General features: G+C 38.1%; 1 pseudogene; it reads right to left on the reverse strand.

Moving 5' to 3' along the window:
• Positions 1-3,064: 3,064 nt before the first annotated feature.
• Positions 3,065-22,015, reverse strand: part of LOC149236156 (uncharacterized) — a 28,087-nt pseudogene continuing 9,136 nt past the window's right edge.

Here is a 22,015-nt window from a genome sequence, read left to right on the forward strand (position 1 = left end):
GAGATGGGTCTGATCCTCAAACCTATTAGCTCCTAGATCTTCTCCACTAGGGCCAGATATTGATTTACTTCATGCATTGTATCTTTTATAGGAGACTGTTTGGTTCTCCCGCTTTGTATATACATCAGTGTACTCAACAATCCCTTTGACCTACTTTATGGTCATTAGTTGGACATAAATATAATTATCTTATCTTATCTTATCTGCAATCCAAGCAACCAACAATTTCTTAAAACAAAATATTAAACTAAATATAAATAAAACTTTGAATAAAATCTAAGAATAAAAATAAAAACTAATATAAAATTTAAATTAAATTAAAATAATTAACTAAAAGTAATTTTAAATAAAAAGTAATTTAAAATAACTCAAGTTATAATGTAAATAGATAAAATTCAAATTTATATGCTAATATTATCATTCAAACAAAAATTAAAGCTATTAAATAATAAAATCAATGTTATTAAATCAAAGCTAAATATTTAAGTTTAAACCAAAATTAAAATAAATTTAAGCTAAACTAAATTAGTTTTTAACTATAACTAAAGAAAACGAGTAATATAACTAAAATAAAGTAATTAAGATAAAATAAACTAATAAAAACTAAAATGACTACCATAGACCAAAAACTAAAATAGTTATTAAAAGAGCCATGACATAAAATGAAAGGAAACTATAAAGTTCATATGATTGGAAGAGCCTATCAGTAATTTCATATTATCATCAAAGATATGTTGAATTCCAAGGTTTTCTAGTAGCTTGTGTACATCGTCTGCAGTAACCATGCCATCGCGATCGTTGTCCAAGGTATTGAAAATTCGAGATAGGTCCCATATTTGAACAAAGGTCGTGTATATTTTATTTACAAAATCACTACTCGTTTGATCAATCTTACTGATCCGGATTTAAACAGAAACGCAACAAATTATAGAGATAACTGTAAACACAGAGATGCAGCGGAAATAATACTTCATTTCATTAATGTAAAATACTGAAATATGCTTACAAACAGGAATGGAAATAAACCAGCTAGGGCGATGGTAGCTTATCTCTAAGAAGAGATGTGGCAGCTACATGCCTCTGAACTGTCTTACAATGAAGCTCAAGGGCCTTTTTATTATTGAACAATAAGAGCAAATCATAAACAACCAAAACCCTAACCTGAGGAGATGTAACACCAAGAGTTTATGGACCCCGTTGGGGTGAGTTGGACAACCAACTTCTCGGGGTCGTGACTTGGTCATATTATCTCCATTTGACTCACATGATAACCAGTTGGAAAGATCTCTTCGAGGACTACGACGAAAAAGACAATTTCAGACAAAAAATCGTTGGCTAGTAGATTTCCCAAAAAACGTCGTTTAGGGCCTCAAAACAGCTCCGGAAGTTTAGGACCCGAAAAATTGCTAAAAATAGTAAACTGTGCTATAATTAAGGAAACTGAAAAACTGAAAGTAGCAATGGTGGGGGTCCAAGCGGAATTAGCAGGTGGCCGCCAATATCCACCTAGATCACTTACCTCCAGACAAGTGGTGTTTTCCAAGATCACTTATAATATGTGGGTCTTTTGGATTGCAAAGTTCAGGAAACTTAGTTTCCCATTATCTGAGAAACCCAACCATGAACATAAAAGTTGTAGAAACTATAAAATTATTGAACCCAACTCAAGGACATTGATACAATAATATTCCAATACATAGACATGGCATACACATTTGAAATTCCTACTATTGCAGTGCTCAAGTACAGTCGTTCTTGAAATCTAGAAAAACGAGAAGGAAAAATAGTAGAAAAGCACAAGTCGTCTTTGTCCACCAAGGTAGCTGCAAATGTCGGAGCTAAAAAGATCATCGGATCAGCAAAGGGTTTGGCATCATATGGAGCCAAAGAACCCATTTTCTCCCAAATTTTGCTAATGTGGAAGTTGGAGGAGAACTTATTTTAGAAACCAAAGAAATGAAGGTCAACAACTATGAAAGTAGTAAAGGTCTCCCATATTGAACAAATGTCAATTACGAAAAGACCCAAAAAATATCAATACCAAAACATTCAATCAACTTTAATCTCATAAAAGTTCATGCCTTACATGATAAATACACGAGCTATGACCGAAAAACTTACAAACATAGTATATCAGTTAAACTTTGATTTTTTGCTTTGAAGGCTTGGTTGGAAAAAGCAAAGAGATCACAAGAAATGCTCTGCAGATAGGTAGTTCATTTTGTTTTGAAACTATCATATCAAACAAATATAAACAATACATGGAAATCAATTTGCTTCAATGGAAAGTAAACAGTGAAAAAAAAACTCAGATATATGATTACCCATAAAGTTAAACAAATTAAAGAAATGAACTTGTTGGATAACTCCATAACATACTTAAAAATCACTTACGTTTAACTAATGAAATTATTAACATAGATTCATAGCAACCCTGGATAAATTAAGTGTCCAAGCTTATCAAAATAAATAATTGAGTACAAACCTATATATTCCTTTGATTTATTAAATGCCCAACGAAATTAAATAATTGAGTACAAATCTCTCCACACATAAAAGATCTAGTGTGTGTGTGTGTGTGTGTGTCTATAATCAATTTTCTTTTTCCTATTTTCCACTATTAAGTAGCCTAAGGAATAAAAAAACTTCAATATAGACCTCTTTCCACTTATATTCAATCTTTATCTGTTGTGAAATCCTTATTTGCATGACCATTCATAAGGTCCTTGGATATATTTTTCTGCTATATTTTCATTTTTTGGCTCCACATAAAAATATACCCTACGCAAATTACTTTGCATATCCTCTATTTGTCGTTCTATCCTTGGAACAATCTTTGTATCCCCATGCAACATCAAACTCAAACATTGTACTAGTTCCACAAATCCAACACAACATATCTTTCCACACAATTTTGATAATAGCATTCCACTAGTAAGCATACCTTTCTTCCATGCAACCTACTTAAAGAAAAATTAAAAAGAAAAAAATTGAAGTAAAGTCTCCTCGATCGAAAACCTGAACCTTTATAAAGCTCACAAATGATCAGCAGACAAGGTCAGATTTAATGTTCAACAGTTGTGAAAGTCGGTGATGAAGCCTGAGAAGGTGGAACAATCTGAAATAAGGACAATGACTCCACTTGTCTTAATATGCTCAGCCAGTAGTCCATGCCCTCACTGACCTGGAGATCAATACTCCACAGTTTATTGGTATTTATGGCTAAATCATTTGAATCCATGGCAACACTCATTTTATCTGGGTGGTCAAGAAGCAAATCAACTTTTGCACCATAAAATTGTTGCATGGGAGAATGAACTCGCGAGTTCGTTGCGTTGTTTAAGCTCTTGTTGCTTATTATTATTTCTCCTTCATAGTCTGGCCTCATGGCCCGGGAGTAACAACTAACCATTTTTGCCTTGTCGTCATGGCTAATTGCAGGCACCCCTGAGGGGTTTTCGAAATTATTTCGATCATTACCGATAACTATTTGCAGATGTGTTGATAAAGACTGACATTCAAGCTTGTCCATGGTATTAATCGATATACATCTATGATCAATTTCCAGTTCTAAAGAGTCAGTATAGTCAGAATGGAGCACAACTAAATTTGAATCAGTGTTGCTACTATGATAATATATAGTATTGGTACACATGTTGTAGGAAGATGAGATTACTTCTCCTGAGTGTTCTGACAAAACATAAACTGGATCATGGATCTTCCATGCTGATGGCGATCCTACCTCTGAATTATAGTGTTTGCGAGCTTACAGGACTCAAACTGTGGTATCGCATTTCTAATCTTGAAATGAAATGAAATGAAATTTTAATGTCCACGAGACTAGATATAGTCTATGGGACCAGATAGGATAATTGCAAGTACATTCATATACATAACACAACTTTTAATGCTTCAGCTTTACATAGTTTGGCATGTACTGGTAAGAGTCATAATTTTGCATACTTTCGGAATTTTCATGCTCTGGAATCCCAAGGAACTCAAGAGAGTTATATCAGATTCTTTCAAAAGTGAAGTATTCAAAATGAATATATTTCTATAGGTGGTTATGATAATTAAAAAATAGTAAATTTATGTTGTCCATATCCATTTTGATATAAAGTTGTTGGATTTGAAACCAATTCAAATTCAACTATCTTTAATCACCTTATAAGATACATGAAAATTACCATATAACCAATTCTAATCCAACAACCTATAATCAACTAATAGTACATAGTAAGGTAGATAAGGATGGTCGTAATTTCATGGCTAGGATATTTTGAGCTTCAAAGTTCAGTGGGTAGTGGGGCCTGTGAAAACTTTTAAGATCCAGAAAAAATACAAGTTTTGGATTCCTTAGCAATCATTTAAAATTCTAAAGAAATTAAAGCTACATTAAAAAATTAATGGTGGGCTCTTGTGGAGGAAGTGGAGGAGGTGAGATGATGAGAGGGCTTGCAAAGAAACCTCAAAGATGTGGGGCAGTTGGACCAGTGCCCTAATCTCTCGTAACAGTCGATGCAAAAGAGAGAAAGAGAAAGATGGAATTGGTCTTTACTCCATTCTTTCTATCAAACCAGATAAGGTTCTAAAAATCCGAGATTAGAAGAAAGAAAAACAAACTTGCTTGAGGGAAGAGAATATTATTATGTCAAAAAGTTATGAAAAAGTTTTCTTCTCCATGTCTATGATTATTTGTTTGTCTTAACATTTTCCTATGCCATCTCTCAATCGAATAATTTGACATTCCTCTTCAGTTACTCTGCATGCATTGTGTGTATATCGATTGTGTTTTGGACATCTCAGACATCCAACATTGTAGAGTAAAATTAACAGTTGACTTTGCTATGTCTTTGATCTTGCTCCATGTTCATTAAAATATACAGATTCTGTAATTGAAATAAAAATAAAGATACCTCTCAGCCTAAGAAAATATTAATTTCCTTTTCCATCAAGTTTAATTCATTTTTGAAAATATTGAAAGGCACTTTGAAGGCACATATTCAGCCAAAAGCCCTATAATGTCATAAGAGGAACTCCCTCCAATTTTAATTTAGATTTGGTTTAGATTCTTTGCAACTCATTTTTTCCTTGGTAGCCTGTTAACACTATAAATACTTGTTAATGGAGTTTGCTTTAACGTATTTTCATGTAATGACTTCTTTGGTTGCATGACACATTATAGTACAAAACAACGGTATATCTATTACACTCTCTTACAATAAATTCAATTTTAGAGTCTACGAGTACTTAGATTTATACCTGCACTGATTTGTCTTGAGATATACAATATTCATGTGAATCTATTTCTTGGTGTATATATATTTTTAACCCACTTATTGGAAGTGCACATCAAAGGAAACACCTTCGAATAGAAACACATGCTTTTTATAATAGAAAAAACTACAAAAACATGCCTGTCAATTTCTAGGCCTTCTTGTAGTAGTTGTTGATATACGCATTCCCTTGCTCTAGGATGAATGATTGCATTTTTGGGGTTGTTGTTGCATTGAGATAGTGCTAATGGAATGGCTTGGTTGTTTGCAAAGTAATAATACAAGGATAATGGGATGCCCTTTCCAGCTTTCGGAGGATGGCATAGAGCTTCATTTTGCAACTAATCGTTTAAGTAAAGCAAAAAGAGTATATATCAAAAGTATCCAACTATACAATGTTTATGAGAGTTATAGTTTTAAAGAGGGAGTTCCATTTTTTCAACTCTTCATTACTTATTCCAACACAATGTGAACTCCATTTTGTAGGATGACATAATTTATGTTTTAGTTCTCTAGTATGGGATTAAGTGCCACTTTTCACACAAATTTATGATCATATAAGTTGTTTCCAGTAATTCCTAATAACGTGTCAAAGTACTGGCCACAATTGATCCAGAATATGATGTAGAGGATCAAGTGGCAGTGATAAGCAATAGACATAAACGTGATGAAAGCCTCCCAAGGCCAAAACAATGCTCCTTAGTTGCCCCAACTGGGAAGCATACAAAACCTCTTCAGGCCAATGCTTGGTACAAATTCCTTCCCACAGCACCTCCTCTTCGATGGCATGCTTCCAGCGGCGGCTCACACAAGCGGCGATCACCAGAGACTTAGAATCCAAATGCTTCAACACCTCGAACAACACGTCCTCAGAACAAGACTTAATGGAACAACCGTTGTGTTCTTCTCACCTCATTTTATTCACCTTAATATCCTGCCCTTGATGAATCCAAGGAAGAGGAAGGCATTGGCTATGCATCAACTGCAACCGACTCTACGCAGGGCAAATGCTAGTCGAATACTCAACAATAGGCATTAACTCCCCACCTTGAAAGGTGGTCGTACTTCGTGCAACACGAGAAATTGGGCTTGATAAAACTGTACACGTGTTGAATTATGAAGGGAGAGAACAACGAAAATGGAGTGAGGGGATTGGTTGAGCTAAACAGTGTTTATCCAGCCAACTTCATAGAGAAAACGCCTTTCAATCTGTTGTGCCCTACAACAACCCCCCATTTCATATCATTTATATTCATAAAATTATTATATGAAATGGGTCCCTCTAAAAATTAATTGGTATCAATAGCGCATTCTTTTTAAGAGGTCTGCAAACTAAATGAAGACATTATTTAAAACCTTTTGAAAAACCCATTTTTCATCAAATAAAACAATCTTTTATTATTGCGATAAAGCGATCGCAAGATCGCATATCGCAATAACATAGAAAACACAAATAGGTGGCACATTGGTCTCCGCCGATGCGATTTCGCTATCGGCTATCGGCAATACTCCATACACATTTTAAAACGCTCATGACATAAGCCCCGATGCGATGCACAATCGGCGATCAGCTATCGGTGATACTTTATATGCAGTCAAAGCACCTTAAGCCATTTACCCCGATCCGATGCGATTTCGCAATCGGCAATCGGCAACATCCCATGTATAATAATAAGGCGCCCAGGTTTTACCCCTGATGCGATGCGATATCGGCGATCGGGCAATCGGCAATACACTCTCTATGCACATTGTTATGCCTTTTCACGCTGATCCGATGCGATTTCGCTATCGGCAGTCGGGGGTATGCTATTCATATGTTTATATAACACCTATTCTCCCGATGCGATGCGATATCACTATCGGCGATCGGCGTTTCAAAATTATCAACATAAAGGTTTAAAGTGTTCTCGATACCCAATCGTGATATAGCACGGATTTCGAAAAAGCCGTTAAATGGAGGGATATTGTGATTCATTCGTATTTAAAGTTTGATCTCTTAAATAATCGATCACTTGCGCTCAACAGCCAAAATACCCATAGCACGCTTAAGCGAACCATTCAGCCGAATAATGGTGTAATGAGCATTTAAGGGGTGGCAGGCCTTAAACGGCCATTTAATGTATCTGTAAGATCTTCCCATCGATTGGATCCGCAACCATTTTTAAGAGTTAATCTCTCAGCACGCTTTGATTAATATATCTTTCCCGTATTGGATTTTCATTAGCATATTTCTGTGTTACGGTTATTTTTGCCTTTGTGCAGAATTCATCCATAGAGGGAAGCTTGAGCAAGATGGGCAAGAAATCCAAGAAGACCGCAGGCTCTTCCGCTACACCAGTTGCAGGACAAGCTGCCGTGGACAAAAAGAAGGGCTTAATTTCTGATACTACGTGTACGGGTCTCACCAGAGTTACTTGGCAAGGCACTTACAATCTGATTGAAGCCGAACAACCAGTGAAGACAGTAACAGAAGCTAGTGTGGATTTACTTCAGAAGTCTGAGAGCACCCTCAAAGATTTGGCCGACTCTTTCCTTCACAGGATAGCGGCCAGAGAGCAAATTCTCCCATACACAGACGTCGTGCGATGGGCGATTGAAGAAATTCCAATCTTGGACAGAAATTTTAGCACCATAGATGGGAGGATTTTTGGATCATTCAAGGCAGATGATCTAAGGCAAATGTATCATTTGCCCGAGCCAGAGAAGGTATATAACAAGGCGTTCCTGGAGAAGTTTGCAAGCGATAATGAAGTTGAATCCGAACCCATCCGGGATTGGAGACAGAATCCAGCCAAACACAAGCACGAATCTTCCGGTAAGTACTCGGTTGATTCTCTGGCTTCTCCTTATTGCTATGCGGGGATAATGATGTGTAGATTATGGGGATTGCATGACTCTGCTAATTTTACCATACAAATGGTTCCTCTAATGGAGGCAGCAGTAAACAGTATAATTATGGATTGGGCCACTATCCTTTCTGACAAACTAGCACAAGTTGTGCTCGAGTTTAGAAGCAAGACCCAGATTTCTGAAAGAATAATTCCCCCATTTTACTACAGTGCCTATATTCTAGACACCCTCTGTTATAATTCTGAATTCCCCGTACTCGGCTGGAGGTGGACTGCGCAAGACCCCTCACCCATTCATATATATCACCAGAAATTGTGGAAGTCTTCTTATAAACATCATCTATACCAAGTTTGTAATGGCTTTATGTTGCCTATTCATTATTCCATTTTTGATAGACCTGCTCCCAAGATTTCTTATCAAGCCGGATTTGATTTAACCAGAATAGCTAGCTGGTTTGGAGAGGAAAGGTTTACCTACATAAGAGTTTTCGGCAGCCAAGCCAGACCCCATGTTCTCCCTCTGTACATACCAGATAAACTTCTAGCAAGGGAAATTTCTTACCAAATCATTTCCGAGAGTGTTACACAAACACTCAAGAAAAATAAGAAGCAAGGCTGGCCCTCTTTTCCTTTGAGGTGTGGTGTATATACCCTGCATGATCTCAAGCATGTAGAAAAGGAAGCCACAAAAATTCAATCCTTGACTCTAGCGACTCTCCCAAATAGGCATTTCGATCCAAGAAAAGTTGCCTATAATGCATTAGAACAGGCCAAACTGACAAGATTTGATCATCAGGAAGATATCTTTGATGACCTGTTCTCCTCAGCCGAGTCAATAAGCCAAGTTAGGCAATTCGCCCTACAAAAATATAATGATGAAGGGTTGACCAAATTTAATAAACTTAGAGAACAGAGGTTGGAAACTCTGCCTCTAGATTTACTAGCCACAACCCCAGCAACATCATCAAGCGAGTCTGGTCGGTAACAGTCAAGCGAACCTCCTGTTATAACAAAAGATCATAAAAAGGAGCAGGAGGAAAGGCAGAGGAAAGAACAGGCAGAAAAGCAGCGGAGAGCACAAGAGGAAAGATAGAAAAAAGAGATAGAGGAACAGCAGATGAAAGAACAAGAGGAAAGACAGAGGAAAGAACAAGAAGAGCAACAGAAGAAACAACAGGAAGAAGTGCAGAAGGAGTCTGAAGCCGAAAAGCAGAAACAAACCACCATTGATGTCAATATAGATACTCGTATTGACCCCAAATTGCTCCAGGAATGGAAGCAATTTGACTCTATCATCAGTGGGTTGGAATGTTCCAAAGATACAGACACTTCCAAAACAAACGATACACAAGACATCACTTCACCTCAGGTTCTAAGTGGAACCAGCGGCCCACCCGTTTCTAAGGATGTTGAAGTAATACCAAAAGACCCCTCCGACCAAATCATTCTACAGGTAGAAGATATTCCTCCCCTGGATGTTTTCTACAGCCCGAGGCATAGAGCAGTGGTAAAACGACAAAGGAAAAGAAGGAAGATTGATCAACCTTCCCTTTTCCCGGAACAAACTGTTACGGGCAGCGTGGTTTGGAAAGAGGAATTCGACCCCTCCGATGATCTAACAAAACTGTCACAGTATGCAGGAGCCTATTCGGCAGCGACAATCGACAAGGCATCAGAGGTAAGTCTTCTACTGAAGACTAAAGACCAAGAAATTTTTGCATTACAGGCAGAGTTGGCTGAATCAAAGCAGAAGGCAGAGCAGGCGGAACAGCAATTGTTGACACAACAACAAATGAACAGTCAATTAACTCAGCAGTTGCAGGCAGAGAAGCAGAGGATCGACCAAAGCGCGATCCAGAAACAAAAGGAGTTATCGGAGGCATTGGCACAATTGAGGGCAGCAAATGAGCAAATGATGAAAACGAAAGATGAGCAAATAGCTCAATTGTCATCGCAGCTCGAAATAATAAAGGGCACTCCACAAGTGGATGAGTTCAGAGCAGAAGCATTGCAAATAAACAATGCATTAATATCACAAATTAGGCTCCTGTGTCAACAACTCACTGAGGCAGAGCCATTGTGTGAGCTAACTACATCCATAAATCAGCAGGTAGAGAAGGCCAGGAATGAGTTAGACCAAGCCGAAGAAATCATAACTGCATATCTTGACTGGCAAGATTCTGATCAAGGGAAAGCAGCAAATTTGCCCAGGATCCAAGAAACATATAAGGATATACTCTTCACAGAATGGCAAATTCAGGTGATGAAAGCAGAGAGGGCGGCTTCAAGATGTAAATCAACTTCCAGCAACCTAATTGATCTGGTTAACAACACTCTCTACTTAGCGAATATGATTTCCCAATGTACACCAGGAAAGATGACAACAGCAAACATGTTGGAGCAATCATGTTATCCTGACTTGGAGGAAAAGGGGAGATTAATCGCCGGGGTTAACAGTTTGACCTTCGATGCATATTGGCTCTTCCTGATTAAGCCGCACACACAGAGAGCCGCCCTTAAGTGTTTAACAGATGCAATCGGGTGTATAATTCCCGATATTCAGGATGCCACCTATGCCGCCCAGCTCAGTTCGTGCCTCAACAAACTGCCTGAAGTAGAGCCAATGCTTGCGATAAGTCAGCTCAGATTTAAAGGCAAGCAGCCTACCTGATGAATCATGCCGCCGATTGCCAGATCGCTGAGGGAAATATGATCAATATTTATTGATACCAATTTAGTAGGATTTCAGTTTAATAGATATTTAGATTAATTTAGTATTTATCGACCCTTTCATGTTTTTAGAAAGGGTCGTAAAGTTTTGTATTAGACTTAATAGACTGAAGTTTGCACTTTTGTGCTTCAGTCAATATTCTTTTATAAAACTGGACCAGTTGTTCTTAATTCAACAACGAAGCTTTTTATACAATTGTGCACTATTGTCTTTGTTGAGAATTTTTTTTTGCGTTGAAGGAAGAACTACAAATAGCGATTGATATTGGGAGTGTTGCGCAGCTCATATGGTATTTCTATCTATGTCTGAATTCATTCCTTTCATATGAATAGCTATGTGATTCTTCCTGCTATTATTGATTATATGCATGCGCCATAACAGCAGATCTGTATTCATTCCACTATTGGATGTTTTATGATGTGTTTCTTTTTAATCATGTATATTTCAATGATATAAATGATGAGTGTGGTAATATAGCTTTAATCGCTTTGCTTAACTATTTAGGCACAGTAATCTTGAATGAAGTAATATCTATGTCTGAAAGATGGAGTCATCTATATGCCTGTCTTTAGACGCAGACCATCAAACGCTACACTTTAAAGCTCAGATAAGTTCCTGGGATAGATTATAGTTTATGTATTCTTGTTGATAGTGTAGTTATTCGCCCTGCTAGCTTAGATTTTAAATCATCCATTCATCCCGTTTATCCACTTTTGGGAAACTGGTCCCATTATCCCCAGTCGGAGCCACTATTCCAAACAGAAAAGGAGCTGTACTAAGGTCCGGACCGGGTGGTTATCCCCAATGTTGTTGCAGCGATTTTCGAGGCATCAACATTTTTGGCGCTAGAAGGAGGGCCTGACTGTGAATGGCAAACAAACCCAAATCTGCAAGCCATTCTAAGAGTAATTCTCCCTCCAAATCCCCTCGAACTTCTCATTCGAACGCTGGTTCGCCAGTATCCGAACAAGAAGGAGAGGAATCAACTACCACTGCTCAAACCCATCATACTCCAGAACAATTAAGTCTTGAATCACCTGAAGTTCAGTCTCTTATCCATAAACTTCAGAGCTTCTCGATTTTGCCACAGAAATCTGAGGTATCACAAAGCAGTGCGACTTCGCAGTTCAATTTACCTCACCCTCTCACCAGACTTCAGAGCGAAAAGCTCGGTATTGAACCCACTGAGTTTCCTTTACCTAAAAGGAAAAAGGCGAAGAAAACTACCGAAGGATCTGACAGTGAAGAGCTTTCATCCGCATCCTCCATTTCAAATTCTTATCTGCATAGTCAACCACCCACTTCCCCATTACATATTGTCATTCACCAGGGATTAGAAGCTTCAGCATCCCAACCTGCACCTTCCTCAACATTATTTCCTTCCCAGACATCTGGAGTTCCAGCGGTAGTATCAACCACTACTGCTATTATAATGGCAGATCCATGGACCAGACCTGGTGCAGTCAATATGCCTGCACCATTACATCCATTACCAGATCTTCCTGAAAAATGGCTACCCAAGTTTAATCCAGATAATGGGACCCAGGCTGAGGAACATATCAATAATTTCATGTTGGCAGTCAACTTAAAAGGAGTAACAGAAGAAGATGTTGTTGTTAGGCTTTTCCCTTATACTTTGCAAGGATTAGCAGGATCCTGGTATTTTTCCCTACCACCTGGTTCCATTACCAGTTGGAACACTTGCCAAGAGCAATTTCTTACCAAATATGGAGATGATAGGTCTTTGGCTACCCTAATAAATGACCTCTCCAATTTGAGAATAGAGCATAAGGAGCCAATTAAGGAATTTAATGCCCGTTTCAATAAACTCCTAAATAAAATCCCCACAGCCTCCAAACCAAGTGAACAAATTCGGAGCGAATGGTATATAACAGATCTGCCTGCCAATATAGCCATCTTTGTAGACAGGGCTGGGAAACCTACTTTAGCCGAAAACATGAAAGAAGCGCTTGTTGTGGAGAAATGCATTAATGCCCTGGAAAAGAAAGCTTCCTTGGAAGACAGAAAAGCCAAAAAGGTCTCTTTTAAAGATGACTCAAGAAAGAAAACCTCTAAAGACCCCTATGACATGGAAGGTTTGCAAAAGGTTCTAAAAACTTTATCAAATGAAATGGTTGAAATAAAGAAACAGGTAGCTGAAACATCAACCAAAAGGCCCTTTAGAGCTTTTAAGAAAAATGAATCAAAGCCACCAAATGTCATATCTAATGCTGATTCGGAACAAGAAGAAGAGGAAGAAGAATCGATTTCACAAACTAGCGATGAAGAAGAAGTAGTAGAATGTCACGGAATGTGGGATTTTATACTACCCAACTCTGATACCGAAAACGAAGAAGAAGCATTTCCGGTCACTACTAGAAGCAAAAGTATTTCTGAACCTGTTCAGATAACATCAAAGAAAAGAAGTGCTGGTGCTGCTACAACCAAAGAAAGAGTACCTGCAAAGAAATCACCTGTGGCAGTTCCCCAAAACCAGCCTTCAACTTCTAATACTCCTTCAACATCTAAAACATTAGTGGTATCAGATTCAATGGAGTATAATATTGTTGATGATATGAAGAAAACTAAAGCAAACATTACTATGTTTGAACTTAGTAAATTAAAGCATCAGCAGAAATTACTTCTTAAAGAATTGAATGTTGTTCCTTCTACACCTCTTCCCAGTGCAAAAGCTGCTAATGATTCAGGCCAACCTCCTCCAGGAATGGTTGAAGCTACCGATTCAGTTTTGATTGGAGACAGGTCAAATTCTCACACCCCACCCTTCCTTTTAACCTATGAGATTTACAATAGAAACTTGCACAACTGTTTAATTGACTCAGGGGCATCATCTAACATAATGCCAGCTTCAGTTTGCTCTAAACTGAACATAGAACCCCAAAAGTCTGCTATTCATATTGTACAGTTGGACAGGACCAAAGTACAGGTGTTAGGAGAAATTAACTCTGTAACCATTAGGTTATCTGCTGATCCAAGAATAGTGCAGAGGATTGATATCCTAATAGCTGATATACCTGAGTTTTACGGTTTAATTTTGAGTAGGGATTGGTCTGAGAAATTGCATGGGTATATTTCCACTGATTGGTCACATATGTGGCTTCCCTACAAGGGCAAGCCAAATCAAATAAAGATCGATCGGGAGAAACATATGACCCATACGGTTACTGAATTCGAACAAGAAAACCAGCCGGTAGCATTCAACAACAACATTTTGGGAAATTATTCATCAGAGTCATTCTTTGGTAACTTTGTTGCCCAACCATCCCCTTTCTCTGTTAATCATTTTACATCTCAGATTGAGAATTTTTCACAAACAGATAGGTCTAGATGTTTCAATGATGCTGAGAAAACTGTAAATACATTTGTTAATACCTCTTTGTTTTGGTCTTTATATTTCGATGGGTCCAAGTCTAGCGAAGGCTCAGGAGCAGGGTGTATTTTGGTTAGCCCACAAGGAGAAAAGACAATGCTGTCCTATAGGCTAGAATTTGAATGCACTAATAATACAACCGAATATGAAGCTTTAGTTCAGGGATTATATAAAGCAATCGGCCTTAAAGTGCAATATCTAAAAGTATTTGGCGATTCTGAAATTATTGTGAAACAGGTAAGAAATGCAATTCATTGTCTTTCGAATCACCTCAAACATTATCAATCGCTAGTACAGGAACTTACCTCGCACTTTGCTGCATTCAACATTTCTTCTATTCCCAGGTCTCAAAACTCGGCAGCCGATCTCCTAGCTAATGTAGCATCCAAGCTCCTACCTTCTGAAGACTACAGCCCAGATAGATTTTCTGTAGAATTGCTTTTTAGGCCTTCAGTGCCTGACAATGTCACTAATTGGAGAGTATTCAATCATGATGAGGATGTTTTACAATTCTTAATTTCCGAAAAGTCCTATGATAATCAAATCATTGAGGAGGATGAACATGACTCCCAAATGAGAGAAACACCTCAGGAAAATGCAATTCCTAAGCCTGTGGTAAAGCTGGAAGATCTTTATGATATTAAAGACAGGTTTAAACCTGTAACTAATGCAAAGCTCCAAAGCTCTACCCTTAGGTTTGAATTGATCAATCTAGGTACTGAACAAGCTCCTCAAAATATTAATTTAGGATTAGGACTCTCTTTTGAAGAAAAAGAGGCATTCATTAGATTGTTAAAGAAAAATAAACAGGTCTTTGCTTGGAAGTATGATGATTTGAAGACTTATGATACATCCATTATCCAGCACACCATTCCAATGTTGCCCGACCAGAAACCGATTCAGCAGAAGTTAAGAAAAATACATCCAAACTTAGAGAGCTAGATAAAATCAGAACTTAATAAACTCTTGAAAGCCAAGATTATTTTTCCTATCCGACACTCAAACTGGGTCTCTAATATGGTACCAGTCAGAAATAAAAATGGCGACATTCGAATTTGTATTGATTTCAGAAATTTGAACAAAGCGAGCTTGAAAGACAATTTCCCATTACCTACTATGGAGCAAATCCTTCAATCAGTAGCTGGCTCCGAATTAATGTCCTTTCTAGATGGTTTCTCAGGATATAACCAAGTACTGGTTCATCCTGATGACCAGCTTAAAACTACATTCAGAACTAAATGGGGAACATATGCTTATCAGAAAATGCCTTTCGGACTTATAAATGCAGGAGCGACATTTCAAAGAGCTATGGATATAGCTTTTAGAGGGTTGATTAATAGAACAGTAGTCATCTATTTGGATGATATTACTGTATTCTCTAAAGAAAGATATAATCATTTGCACGATTTAAATCAAATTTTTCAGCGCTGCAAAAGGTATGGTATTTCTCTTAACCCTAAAAAGTCTTTCTTCGCCCTTGATCAAGGAAAACTCTTGGGATTTATTGTGTCTAAAGATGGCATTTATATTGATCTTGATCGGATCAAAGAAATCTCTGAAATCCCTTTCCCACACAATAAAAAGTCGATGCAGTCATTTTTAGGCCAGATTAATTTTGTTAAAAGATTTGTTCCAGATTTTTCTCAAATTATATTGCCTCTTCAAACAATGATTAAGAAAAATTCGGTCTTTAAGTGGGGATCAGCAGAAAAGGAAGCTTTTGATCTAATCAAGCAATCAATAATCAATGCCCCAGCCTTGAATACTCCAAATTTTTCTAATCATTTTACATTGTACACCATCGCATCCGACTTGTCTTATGCTGCAGTGCTCACGCAACTAAATGATCATAATTTGGAAGCACCCATTTCATTTTTTAGCTCTAATCTTCAGGGTGCTGAATTGAATTACTCCGATGTAGAAAAACAAGCCTTTGCTGTATTTAAAGCAGTCAAGCATTATAGACCCTTCCTTTTGAAAACCCACACAAAAGTTATAGTTCCTTTCCCCGCAGTTAGGCAACTATTAATCCAAAAAGAACTGGGTGAAAAAAGGGCAAATTGGGTCACAGCGCTTCAAGAATATGACTTAGAGATTAAACCAGCAAAGATTGTTAGGGGTCAAGGTTTTTGCAGGATATTGGCAGGAGCATCCAACATTCCAGAATCAGGCGATACAAGTCAAACTGAAGAAATCAATCAGATAAGTGCCACTGATTCTCAATCTCAATATGCAGATTTAATCTTTTACTTAAAGAATGGTTATGCCCCTCCACACCTGTCTTATAAAAACAAAAGGGCCATTAGGTTAAAAGCAAAGAATTTCACACTTATTGATGATGTGCTTTTTAAGCGGAATTATGATTTTATCCTGTTAAGATGCCTTGAGAAACCTGAAGCCCAAAAGGTTTTGCAGGAGTTACATGATGGACCAGCAGGAGGACATTTTGGAGCTGACACAACAGCTCACAAAGTTATTCATGCTGGGTACTATTGGCCTACTCTGTTTAGAGATGCCCACGAATATGTAAGGAAATGCTTCAATTGCCAGACTTCTAGTGGAAGACAACGTAAATCAGCTTTCCCTCTGCAACCAGTCAACATTGAACAACCATTCGAGCAATGGGGATTGTATATCATTGGGGAGATTACTCCACCATCCTCCAAACAACATAGGTATATCCTTACTGCTACTGATTATTTTACTAAGTGGGTGGAGGCCATTCCTTTGAAGACAACAATTTCCGAGGCAATCATTGAGTTCATAGACCAATTCATCATTACCAGGTTTGGTGTCCTGAATGCTCTTGTTTTTGATAATGCATCCTATTTCTCAGGCAATGCTATGTTTGATTTTGCCATTAAAAGAGGGTTTAAATTGAAGTATTCTGCTAATTACTACCCCCAGGGTAATGGCTTAGCTGAATCTACTAATAAGAATCTGATTAAAATCATTAAGCGAACTATAGAGCAAAATCATAAAAACTGGCACAAATCTTTAATGTTTGCATTATGGGCTGATAGGATAACACAAAAAGCTTCTATAGGATCTTACCCATTCAATCTTGTGTATGGAAAAGAAGCAGTATTGCCTACAAATCTTGTTCTTCCTTCTTTAGCCCTAGTACAGTACATTGGGGAAACTCCTTCTTCTTCTATTCAGCTTAGACATGATCAAATTCTAAAATTAGAAGAGGAAAGAGAAAAAGCTAGAGTTACTCATGCCAAACATCAGCAAATCATCAAAGCAGCTTTTGATTCAGTCTCATCCGGTTCAAAACAATTTCAAGTAGGTGACTTAGTTCTGAAATGGGACAAAGCCCATGAGGATAGAGGAAAACACACCAAGTTCCAGAAGATGTGGCTTGGGCCATTTCAGATCTGTGAAAAGGTGGGCCATTCGACCTTTATATTGCAAGACTTATCAGGGTTGAGAGATTCTCTCCCTTTTAATGGCCTTATCTTGAAGAAATTCTTTAATTGAGGAGGTAACCCCTTCTCCTTTTAGTTTGGTAAATTTTTGTAGTTTGTAGGATTTGTAGAAAATAATGTTGTAAGGTATCTACCATTGACCTTTGCTGTGTTTGAGAGTTTGATCTACAAAAGTACTCTGATATTTGCTTTTAAAATAATGGAACTCATAACCAAAAGGGATAATTTCCAGGAAAATAGGTATCATTGTATTCTGAAACCACATTTCAAATTTTGTGAACTCCTCTCAGAAGTTTGAAAGTATTGTAAATCATTTTCTGTTTTCAAATCGGTCCCAAAAGGTTATCAATATTAAGATAGAAGCTAATCCAATTTCAGCATCTTCAACTCTTAACCTGTCATCTATTTGCTCTTAAGGAGAAAATTGTTCATCCCATTCACTAAAGTTTATGATTACTCAGAGTGTAATTCTAAAATATTTGATATTAAAGATAAGAGGTCTTATTACAAGCCTGCTTACCATGTCCATAGGGAAATAGTTTAACCGACATTACCAATACTGCATACCAAAACAGGGTAATGGCTTGAAATTAAAGACAAGGGGTCTCATCACGAGCCAGCTTGTTCGGTTAGATTACTACTAGTGAATGGCATTGTCAATAGCTGGCCACCAAACCAGGACAATGGCTTTTTATCTTATCAACAACAGAAAAAGGAAATGAAATACAAAATATGAAAACATGTTTTGAATTCATTCTGTTAATCGCACTCTTAATTGAATGGAACAATGGACAATAGCATGGTTAAAAGGTATCCCTGTCGAAACTACAAATGTTTGCTGGCAGTAGAGGCTCTACCTATGACAAAGGAGTTCATTTTAAAAGCTGATTTGGAAAAGTATTCTGTCTTATCATTATAAACCCATAGAGACCTACTTAAAACTTAAAATGTATCTATTTTCTTAAAAAAGAGAGGAAATTAGCAAAAATAGATTCATTTTGGAATGCATATATACCTAGTTATATTAGAATTTTCCCCTTTGGTTAGAATTCTATTTTGCAAAAGTTTAAGTATTTCCTTACTTTTCAGAGATAACTGGTTCTTCCAGCGAATCGCCAATTGTTGTGCCCTACAACAACCCCCCATTTCATATCATTTATATTCATAAAATTATTATATGAAATGGGTCCCTCTAGAAATTAATTGGTATCAATAGCGCATTCTTTTTAAGAGGTCCGCAAACTAAATGAAGACATTATTTAAAACCTTTTGAAAAACCCATTTTTCATCAAATAAAACAATCTTTTATTATTGCGATAAAGCGATCGCAAGATCACATATCGCAATAACATAGAAAACACAAATAGGTGGCACATTGGTCTCCGCCGATGCGATTTCGCTATCGGCTATCGGCAATACTCCATACACATTTTAAAACGCTCATGACATAAGCCCCGATGCGATGCGCAATCGGCGATCGGCTATCGGTGATACTTTATATGCAGTCAAAGCACCTTAAGCCATTTACCCCGATCCGATGCGATTTCGCAATCGGCAATCGGCAACATCCCATGTATAATAATAAGGCGCCCAGGTTTTACCCCCGATGCGATGCGATATCGGCGATCGGGCAATCGGCAATACACTCTCTATGCACATTGTTATGCCTTTTCACGCTGATCCGATGTGATTTTGCTATCGGCAGTCGGGGGTATGCTATTCATATGTTTATATAACACCTATTCTCCCGATGCGATGCGATATCGCTATCGGTGATCGACGTTTCAAAATTATCAACATAAAGGTTTAAAGTGTTCCCGATACCCAATCGTGAAATAGCACGGATTTCGAAAAAGCCGTTAAATGGAGGGATATTGTGATTCATTCGTATTTAAAGTTTGATCTCTTAAATAATCGATCACTTGCGCTCAACCGCCAAAATACCCATAGCACGCTTAAGTGAGCCATTCAGCCGAATAATGGTGTAATGAGCATTTAAGGGGTGGTAGGCCTTAAACGGCCATTTAATGTATCTGTAAGATCTTCCCATCAATTGGATCCACAGCCATTTTTAAGAGTTAATCTCTCAGCACGCTTTGATTAATATATCTTTCCCGTATTGGATTTTCATTAGCATATTTCTGTGTTACGGTTATTTTTGCCTTTGTGCAAAATTCATCCATAGAGGGAAGCTTGAGCAAGATGGGCAAGAAATCCAAGAAGACCACAGGCTATTCCGCTACACCAGTTGCAGGACAAGCTGTCGTGGACAAAAAGAAGGGCTTAATTTCTGATACTACGTGTACGAGTCTCACCAGAGTTACTTGGCAAGGCACTTACAATCTGATTGAAGCCGAACAACCAGTGAAGACAGTAACAGAAGCTAGTGTGGATTTACTTCGGAAGTCTGAGAGCACCCTCAAAGATTTGGCCGACTCTTTCCTTCACAGGATAGCGGCCAGAGAGAAAATTCTCCCATACACAGACGTCGTGCGATGGGCGATTGAAGAAATTCCAATCTTGGACAGAACTTTTAGCACCAGAGATGGGAGGATTTTTGGATCATTCAAGGCAGATGATTTAAGGCAAATGTATCATTTTCCCGAGCCAGAGAAGGTATATAACAAGGTGTTCCTAGAGAAGTTTGCAAGCGATAATGAAGTTGAATCCGAACCCATCCGGGATTGGAGACAGAATCCAGCCAAACACAAGCACGAATCTTCCAGTAAGTACTCGGTTGATTCTCTGGCTTCTCCTTATTGCTATGCGGGGATAATGATGTGTAGATTATGGGGATTGCATGACTCTACTAATTTTACCATAGAAATGGTTCCTCTAATGGAGGCAGCAGTAAACAGTATAATTATGGATTGGGCCACTATCCTTTCTGACAAACTAGCACAAGCTGTGCTCGAGTTTAGAAGCAAGACCCAGATTTCTGAAAGAATAATTCCCCCATTTTACTCCAGTGCCTATATTCTAGACACCCTCTGTTATAATTCTGAATTCCCCGTACTCGGCTGGAGGTGGACTGCGTAAGACCCCTCACCCATTCATATATATCACCAGAAATTGTGGAAGTCTTCTTATAAACATCATCTATACCAAGTTTGTAATGGCTTTATGTTGCCTATTCATTATTCCATTTTTGATAGACCTGCTCCCAAGATTTCTTATCAAGCCGGATTTGATTTAACCGGAATAGCTAGCTGGTTTGGAGAGGAAAGGTTTACCTACATAAGAGTTTTCGGCAGCCAAGCCAGACCCCATGTTCTCCCTCTGTACATACCAGATAAACTTCTAGCAAGGGAAATTTCTTACCAAATCATTTCCGAGAGTGTTACACAAACACTCAAGAAAAATAAGAAGCAAGGCTGGCCCTCTTTTCCTTTGAGGTGTGGTGTATATACCCTGCATGATCTCAAACATGCAGAAAAGGAAGCCACAAAAATTCAATCCTTGACTCTAGCGACTCTCCCAAATAGGCATTTCGATCCAAGAAAAGTTGCCTATAATGCATTAGAACAGGCCAAACTGACAAGATTTGATCATCAGGAAGATATCTTTGATGACCTGTTCTCCTCAGCCGAGTCAATAAGCCAAGTTAGGCAATTCGCCCTACAAAAATATAATGATGAAGGGTTGACCGAATTTAATAAACTTAGAGAACAGAGGTTGGAAACTCTGCCTCTAGATTTACTAGCAACAACCCCAGCAACATCATCAAGCGAGCCTGGTCGGCAACAGTCAAGCGAACCTCCTGTTATAACAAAAGATCATAAAAAGGAGCAGGAGGAAAGGCAGAGGAAAGAACAGGCAGAAAAGCAGCGGAGAGCACAAGAGGAAAGACAGAAAAAAGAGATAGAGGAACAACAGATAAAAGAACAAGAGGAAAGACAGAGGAAAGAACAAGAAGAGCAACAGAAGAAACAACAGGAAGAAGTGCAGAAGGAGTCTAAAGCCAAAAAGCAGAAACAAACCACCATTGATGTCAATATAGATACTCGTATTGACCCCAAATTGCTCCAGGAATGGAAGCAATTTGACTCTATCATCAGTGGGTTGGAATGTTCCAAAGATACAAACACTTCCAAAACAAACAATACACAGGACATCACTTCACCTCAGGTTCTAAGTGGAACCAACGGCCCACCCGTTTCTAAGGATGTTGAAGTAATACCAAAAGACCCCTCCGACCAAATCATTCTACAGGTAGAAGATATTCCTCCCCTGGATGTTTTCTACAGCTCGAGGCATAGAGTAGTGGTAAAACGACAAAGGAAAAGAAGGAAGATTGATCAACCTTCCCTTTTCCCGGAACAAACTGTTACGGGCAG

This window comes from Pinus tabuliformis, chromosome 8, assembly GCF_031772625.1.
Source record: "Pinus tabuliformis cultivar Carrire ecotype Pingquan chromosome 8, CPIR1, whole genome shotgun sequence".
Lineage (NCBI taxonomy): Eukaryota > Viridiplantae > Streptophyta > Pinopsida > Pinales > Pinaceae > Pinus > Pinus tabuliformis.